At 41.4% G+C, this 8812-nt stretch overlaps 1 pseudogene; it reads right to left on the bottom strand.

Annotated features, from left to right (window-relative positions):
* Nucleotides 1-702: 702 nt before the first annotated feature.
* On the bottom strand, nt 703-1523 carry LOC147306242 (uncharacterized; annotated as a pseudogene).
* Nucleotides 1524-8812: the final 7289 nt, after the last annotated feature.

Here is an 8812-nt window from a genome sequence, read left to right as displayed (position 1 = left end):
TACACGACACATTTCCTACAGTCCTTGCTTCATACAGCTATAAAATACACCCCATTCTCTTTCAAAAAGGAAAATCTTTCACTGTGCAATGTTCCTTCAAATGAAGGACACAGATTTAGCATATGCCCAGCTCCACAAAACAAGTAGACTTTTGCTACATCTGAACCTCGTTCTTACCTCAATGCAGGGTCAACCTCCCTTTTCACTTTTGACACAGCAGTAGCAAAATTCCTCGTGTTAGTTCTAGGGAGGAGCTTGGAAAGAAAAGCATCTGGACTTCTTTAAGTTATTTGAAGATGTTTCAGTTCTAGGGTCAAATTGTGGAGAGTCCCAGATTTAAGCCCTAAGGGAGTGTCCCTTCAAGAGGGACAAAGGACCCCCTATTGATCCTCTACCTAAACACACGAGCTAAAGTGTGAAAATGGGTGTAGGTCACAATCAGCCAAGGTTTCAGGTGAGTTCATTGTGTAACCTAGCCCCAACCTATCATGTGATTTCCTGAGGTTAGATGGCCCAGGATGCGAGTGGGCGTTAAGGCGCCTGAGAAGGGATTTCAAAACTAGATTGCGGATGGCAGACAGCTGGTGTCGTAAACCACCACCTCTGTTCAAAGATGGCCATTCACAGTGGACATAGATGGCTTCATTCAATCCTCTTTCGAACCATCTGTCTTCTCTGTTCAAAATGTGAACACTTGCATCCTCAAAAGAGTGACCTTTGTCCTTTAGATGCAGATGAACAGCTGAGTCTTGTCCCGTGGAGGATGGCTCTTCTATGTTGTGCCATACGTTTATGAAGTGGCTGTTTGGTCTCTCCAATGTAGAGGTCTGGGAATTCCTCACTACACTGTACAGCATACACTATATTGTTAAGTTTGTGTTTAGGCGTTTTGTCTTTTGGATGAACCAGTTTTTGTCTGAGTGTGTTGCTGGGTCTGAAGTAAACTGGGATGTTGTGCTTGGAGAAGACTCTCCTGGGTTTTTCCGATATACCAGCTACATAGAGGATGTTGTTGCATTTGTCTTTCTTATCCCCCTTAGCTGGTGTTTGGTCTTCTTTTCTGTGCATCTTTGCTGACTTGCTGACTTGATGAAACACCAATTAGGAAAACCGCATGTTTTAAGAGCTTTCTTTACATGTGTGTGTTCCTTCTTTTTCCCTTCAGACTTAGAGGGAACAGTTTCTGCCCAGTGTTGTAAGGTCCTTATTACTCCAAGTTTGTGTTCCAGAAGGTGGTGGGAGTCAAAGAGGTTGAGGTTTCCATTCTCTTCAATGCACACGGCACAGTCCAGGAATGGCAAACAGTTATCCTTTGTGTCTTCCCTGGTGAACTTGATGTTTTTATCCACAGCGTTAATGTGAGCAGTGAAGGATTCCACTTCTTATGTTTTGATTTTGACCCAGGTGTTGTCTACATATCTGTACCAGTGGCTAGGTACTCTCCCTTTAAAAGAGCCAAGGGTCTTTCTTTCCATTTCCTCCATGTGAATGTTGGCTACAATAGGTGACACCGGGGAGCCCATGGCACATCCATGTTTTTGTCTGTAGAAACCCCCATTGTATATGAAATATGTGGTGGTAAGGCAGAGGTCTAACAGTGTGCAAATCTGATTGGGAGTGAAGTTGGTTCTATCTTCCAAGGAGCTGTCTTCTTGTAGTCATTTTCTGACAGTCTCCACTGCCTCCGTGGTAGGCATGCAAGTGAAGAGACATCAAAGGACACCATAGTTTCATCTGGATCCAGAGTAAGCTTCTGGACCTTGTCGGTGAAGTCAGTGGTGTTCTTGATGTGATGTGGGGTGTTCCCCACAAGAGGTGCTAGAATGGTAGCAAGGTGTTTCGAAATGTTGTAAGTGGCTGAGTTTATGCCTCTAACAATGGGTCTGAGTGGGACACCTTCTTTGTGGATCTTAGGAAGTCCGTAAATGCAGGGTATGGTATCCCCTGGGTATAGGCAATGATAGGACAAAATCATTGAAAGCCCTACATATCACCTGTGACATTATTCAAACTGCGAAAATCTCTGCACGGCCACCATCAACCGTCTGATTTGGGCACCATGTGTAGCGGAGAGGCCCAGGCACTATTCGAGCGCTGTACGATGCCGAGGCGCTCCATGGTTGCAAACTTTTCCCAAGCGATGGGGAATTTCTGTCATGGCGCAGTGGCCTGTGGAAATGGGATGGACTCAAGTGCAGATTCAAAACCGGAGGCCAGGGGTGAGGTGTAACGAAAAGAGATTTTATTTTACAATGCTCAGAGGCTAACAGAAAGTGCAGACTAGAATCAATGAACATAAACTAGATGTCTGAGGCGAGAGAAAATACTGTGATGATAACTAGATGGCAGGGATAACTGGGTGCAGGTACTGGGCAGGGGAAACTGTGGCGGGCCAGGGCACTGAAACAGAGGAGAGAGCAGTCAGGGGAATCCCACAGAGGGTTGCGAGTGAATCTAAGGATAGTACACTGAGCTGTCTTACAAGCTTGCAGGTGGGGTTGCGTGGAGGGGGGAGGCAGGAGAGGTCCAGGTGGGTGCTGTATGCAATGCAGGGAGGCAGGCAGGAGAGAATGGCAGTTCCAAAACGGAGAGGGATTACCGGCGGCAGCAAACTGGTATCCAGGAGAACTTGGTAGGTGGGTTTCAGAGGCTGACGAGAAAAACAGAGATACGGTTAATACACACGATGAGTCACCAAGGAACGGACATGAGGCCGAGAACTGACTAAAGTTGGCAGATAATCTGGCGAAGACCAGTTGAGTGCGCTGGTCATAAATACTGCTGGTACGATTGCCATCAGGTGAGGAACAACAAAGACTCCACCCAGTGGGGAGGAGCCGATGCTGTGGAAAACCACCCAGACCACGACAATTTCGTAGGGTTGAGGAGGCACGCCTGTGCAAACACCGGGGGACCAAACATGGTGATATAATGTTCAACCCTGTGTTTCAATTCAGTTCAATTTTATTTATATAGCGCCAAATCACAACAACAGTCGCTTTATATTGTACAGTATATCCTATAATAATAGATACAGAGAAAAACCCAACAATCATTTGACCCCCCATGAGCAAGCACTTTGGTGACACTGAGAAGGAAAAACTCCCTTTTATTTATTTATTTTTTTTTTCTTTTGCCTGCCCCGTTTGGCTTTTTTGCCATCAGAATTATTGTCTAAAGGCAAAGAAAGATGCCCAACGGATTTACTTTACTAAATTGACCATCCCAGGCTGGGATGGAAAAACTCCCTTTTAATAGGAAGAAACCTCCGGCAGAACCAGGCTCAGGGGGGGTGGCCATCTGCTGCGACCAGTTGGGGTGAGAGAAGGAAAACAGGATAAAGACATGCTGTGGAAGAGATACAGAGATTAATAACAGGTACGATTCAATGCAGAGAGGTGTATTAACACATAGTGAGTGAGAAAGGTTACTGGAAAGGAAAAACTCAATGCAATCATGGGAATCCCCGGGCAGCCTACGTCTATTGCAGCATAACTAAGGGAGGACTCAGGGTCACCTGGTCCAGCCCTAACTATATGCTTTAGCAAAAATGAATGTTTTAAGCCTAATCTTAAAAGTAGAGATAGTGTCTGTCTCCCCGAATCCAAACTCGAAGCTGGTTCCAGAGAAGAGGGCCCTCTCATTCTACTTTTAAATACTCTAGGAGCCTGCAGTGCGAGAGCGAAGTGCTTCAATTGGGTGATATGGGTTTCGTCGTTGTTCTAAAGGCTATATGTGCAAAAGCAACACCGAGCCATGATTATCAATAAAAACAAATGAACAGGTAACCCTCTTATTACAATATCAATAATCTAATATAAAAGGTATAAACCTTTCCTGTTGACAAGATGTTGGGGCTGCTGCATAACCAACGTCTGCAGCAGCCTAAACATGGGAATACTGACGACCTGCACAAATAAATACATAAAAAGCACTTCTGAGATGTTTTTATGTCTTTTCTTTGCTCCAAGCAACTTGTTCTCTGTGTGCCTTTCTCTTGTTTGTATACATTTTCTTTTTCTCTCTGGTTCTTGGCGAAGTCGGTTGCACTTTTCTCCTCTCCTCCCTTATCTTCCCTGCTTAGCCTCTTGTGTCCTTTTCCAGTCTTGTGTATTTTGTATTACTTTTCCCTGGAACACTCTCTCACAGTCTGTTCTCTAAAACCTAAAGAGGAATTATGGATTTGATCAACTGGTCCCTGAATGCAATTGACACCCTTTTCTCAACGAGAAGTCTGGGCTCGGGTGAGCCTGAGTGTTGAAGATATCTAGCTATTCGGAGCCATGATAACAGGGTTCTTGCTGATCGGAGCTGGCTTGGCCCTGGCTTGGCCCTGGCTTGGCCCTGGCTTATCGAAGATTAAAGAAAGCGGAATCGGCTGTTTAAAACCCCACAAGGCTGCCTGCAGGGATTGAATCGATGGGACGAGTGGTGAGTTCTCAAAATGGGCTCATTGAGCGCAGCACAGATAAGATCTTGGAGAAGCTTACGGCTGCTGTGAACACTCAGAATAAGATCTCTGAGCGAAAATTTGATTACACCTTGGAGAAGCACTCAGAATAAGACCTCTGAGCGAAAATTGATTACATCTTGGAGAAGCTCACTGCGGTCGTGAGTTCTCAGAATCTGCTCTTTGAGCACAAGAAGGACAACATCACGGAGCGTAAGTTTGATAACATCATGGAGATGCTCACATCTCTCCAACAGGAGATTGAGAGACCAGTGTCGGACTGTTAGAACAGCTTTGAAATTCACATGAGTTGTTCGCACTAAAGTAAAAACCACCATCGCTTCATGCGGCTACCACTTCGGCGCCAGCTATGATCTCAAGGCTGGAGCTGAACAAAAACACCCTGATAACAGACTGTGCTTAGACTGTTCCTCCCCTATGCAAGGCCACCTGGGTTGGCTGGAAGACTGTTTACTTAGCCTGGCAGGGCGAAGGACACTGTCTCAGCTGAACTCTGGACACACACGCATACACAAAAACTGATACACACTCATCCCCCCTCCCTTTCCAAACGCCTTCAATGCTTGTCCCCTCCCGGGGAAGATGGCGGTCGACTGGACCAGCGCAGACATGCTGCAGGACCGGATGCGATGTCTACACCAGCTCTCTATTACCCTTTACCCGCCCCTGTTGCTTGTCTCGTGTTTCTGTGGTGTATTGATAGCCATGTGCTTTTTGTAGGCGCTGAGGTATTTTGTTTCTTTTTCTGTTCTCAAACTGATCTCCTCCTTGTTTCATTGTGTTTTCTGTTTGTCTGTTCATCCTTTTGTATAAAATGTTCTAAAAAGTTAAATAAACTACAACCCCCCCCCCCCCCTCAAAACCAAAGAAATGACCATAGAACTTTGGCTAAATGATCTGGCATAGATAGGTGATGACATGATTAGAACCTGCAGCATGTTAAGTCATAATAACAGGTTAAATCCTTGAGTTATGAAGTAGGTCTCTTCTTACTTTTGTGACAAGCGGTATACATTACCATGCTCAGTGTTGGGAAGTAACGGAATACATGTACAAGCATTACGTATTTAAAATACAAAATATGAGTAACTGTATTCCATTACAGTTATCGTTTTAAAAGGTGGTATTCAGAATACAGTTACTTTGTTAAAATAAAAGGATTACACAGCAGCTTTTTCCTGTTTCATATGTTAAGCTATGCCCTCTCTATTTTTGGTAATTCCACGCGGGTAGAAACCTAAACAAAACACGCATTAAGAGGCTCTAATGTCTGTGTCTCAATCTCGCGGCCCATGTCACCTCTACTTGCCATGATGCCACATTGCTTGAAGTGAAGAAATATTTTTAAAAATTATTTTTCAAAAAATTTTTTAAAATGAAGGCAATAGGCAGAGTGTTACAGGCATAGCCCTAAAGAATGTAGCCTCATGGGCAGTGTAGTCTGTGCTGCAGGGAGAATGGACTGCCATACCCATTATGTGTCTGTGAGCGCCAGGAGAGTCTACAAGTACAAGTTGTCACTGACCAGAAACAGGAGATGGAAGCATGTAAATATAATAATAACCATTGCAGCCTATAAGAGTGCCTGACAAGCCCAGTTGTAAGTAAGCTATTAAGACTTGACTGTATACTGTGTTTGTGTTTTCCTCCGAAACAATAAGTTCAGTTGGAGCAGCCTTTCAACACCTCACTCTGTCTCTCACTAGCAAAGTTGAACCAGGGAATAAAGTAAAGCTAATTTTCGGCCACGAGCCCGACACGGAACCCAATGTACTAGCCAGAGGTCTCTTTACTACGGTTTGGAGCCGCGTACCTGTTTTATATATACGCGGAATAGTTTTCTATAACAAATCGCTGGAAAAAGTGCAGTCTTATCTAATGTCAACCCACTGTTACTCATTTTATATTAAAATTTAAAAATATAGTTGGTATAGATATGGCGAGTAGCCTTCAGAAATAGTAATAAATCACACAGCAATAGTACATTAATGTAGTTGTAAAAAGCATGACAACAGTAATCCAAAGTATTCAGAATACCTTTGTTCTGTTATAAATAAAAGTTGTAAAATGTTGTATCACTAAAATATCATTTTGACTCAGTTTGTTATTCATTATGTGTTTACAGCACCCTCTGTGGTTGCTCCAAGCAATACATTTTAGAAACTGCTTTATTTTGAAAAAACTTCATTGAGCAGGAAGAAAATAATAATGGATTGTCCAGCATCCAGCATCCAGCATGTCCAAATTAACACTGTCAGATTTGATTTCAACACTATTAAAGTGTCTATATGGGTCCACACCAGAAAGTGTTAATTTAACTCTTTTTGGAGAGTTGGTACGTTAACTCCGATTTAGTGTTAAACACCAAATCTGTCTGGAGTTGATAATTTAACACTTGGTCTTAAGAGTTTATATATTAACTCTCAAAGATTATTTTAGTTTAACTACGTAAGAGTTATCTTCTAATTCATTCTAAAAAGCGGGAATTTTACTGTTCTGAACTTCTAGAAATTTATTTTGGAAATAAACATTTACTAAAAAGATGCAATGGTTTTTGAAAAACATTTATTCTGAACTGTGCACCACAATTTCAAAACATTTTCTGAAAGATGTAACAGTATACATGTTCTCACTTTCATTAGAATTGTGTTTATCAAAAGGTCTGACATGGTAAATGCAAATAACAGCATTCTCATCACTTATTTCTTCAATACAATATGCATGTCCTTCATTCATCCCTTTGTGGAACTTCAGCGCACTTCTGCTCTCCCCCATATTCCATCTTCACAAGCATATCCTGTGCGGAGATTGAATAAAAATTAGTTGACACTAATTAATGGCACAAATAATCCAGTAAACAATTGCAGCACAGTAAAAAAAAATGACTTACCAAGCATGGCAAACAACTCAAATATGTAGAGCAAAATGTTCTGAAACGGCTTCACTTCAGCTTCGATTGGAGCCGTGCTGGGGGCGGAGTCTGTGAATTTACTCTATTGGTGTCATAGCCCCTGTAGGAGTTCAGAGTTAAGAGGTCAAGAGTTAATGTTTCCATTTTAACACCTCCAGATTTGACAGAGAAACACTCATTTTTAACACTCGATTTTAACTACTATCATTTTACACCTCAGAGTTACATTAAAAGAATGTGACTCTACTTAGAGTAAAATTAACTCTACTTTTGCAAGAAGACTATTAACACCAAAACATTTAACACTTTTGAATTTGCTGTGTATGTACTTAAAGTATAAGTTCTTACTTTGCTTTTGTGCAATAAGTTGCCTGCTAATGTAATATTTGGCTGTAAAGCTAGTCCCTTTGTTAAGCTAGTTAGCCGCGATTTTGGAGGTCATCTGGGATAGCATCGATAGTACAAGTTTATATAATAAGACATATGACATATGCTATGTAGTAGCAATGTGGTATATAAGTGCATATTATGCTGCACATATGTATATCATGACTGTATTGTTTGTCTTGTTTTTAGTTTCACCCTTTTGAATGTCAGTAAACCTGTTAACAACGTTCATCGATCTTCAGAGTTGTGATATAAGAAAGGTGTTAACGCCCCTGCATCAGACAAGCACCCATAACGGCACAACGTTATTCTCATTGAGTAATGTAACGGAATACGTTACAAAATATATTCTGGAGCATGTATTCTGTAATCTGTAGTGGAATACATTTTAAAAGTAACCTTCCCAACACTGACCATACTTTTGAATAGTCAGTGCAAAAGAGTGTCTTTGAGTTTCAGTTACTGGCCAGTTTTGCCTGGTTTGTTTTCTTATTAGTGTTAGTGTATATTGATTATAATGTATGTGCTTACTCCAAATAAGGTACAAATTCAAGGAAAATTAATAAATGCTGTTCAGATTTTAAATTCTCTTTAATTGTACTGCCAACAAATAACAACTTCAGTCAGCACAACCCCTGTGGTCTTGGTCGAAGTGTTTTAATGAACATACAGTTACGTAATTGTTACATACACCAAGAGGCTGAAAGGAGTAAATGACAGTGAATGCCAAATTTCTCACTAGTCTAATACTTTATACATGTGGAATAAATAATATCATGATGACATACATGCCAAACTGAGAGCTAAATAAAACAAGTAGAAAAGTGGCCAAAAGGTTTTTGGCAATGGTGAGGCTGAACAAAATCTTTACAATTGATCCTTAATGTTGTCCTTTGTTTCCTTTCAGTGAAAAAAACAAAATGAAAAAAAATATATATATATATATTATATAGACACAAGTTAGAAGGTTATCACCCAAAAGGGGTTTTCACGGTTGTTGTGGCAATGCAGCTTAATAATATTATAAAAGTATGTAGCGTCTA

Source organism: Aulonocara sp. 'chitande type north' Nkhata Bay, linkage group LG20 (assembly GCF_057382095.1).
Source record: "Aulonocara sp. 'chitande type north' Nkhata Bay isolate Kocher_YH1m ecotype deep benthic linkage group LG20, A_spYH_male_GT1.1, whole genome shotgun sequence".
Lineage (NCBI taxonomy): Eukaryota > Metazoa > Chordata > Actinopteri > Cichliformes > Cichlidae > Aulonocara > Aulonocara sp. 'chitande type north' Nkhata Bay.
Note: the sequence above shows the minus strand (reverse complement) of the source record. Positions and strands in the feature narration are given on the sequence as shown.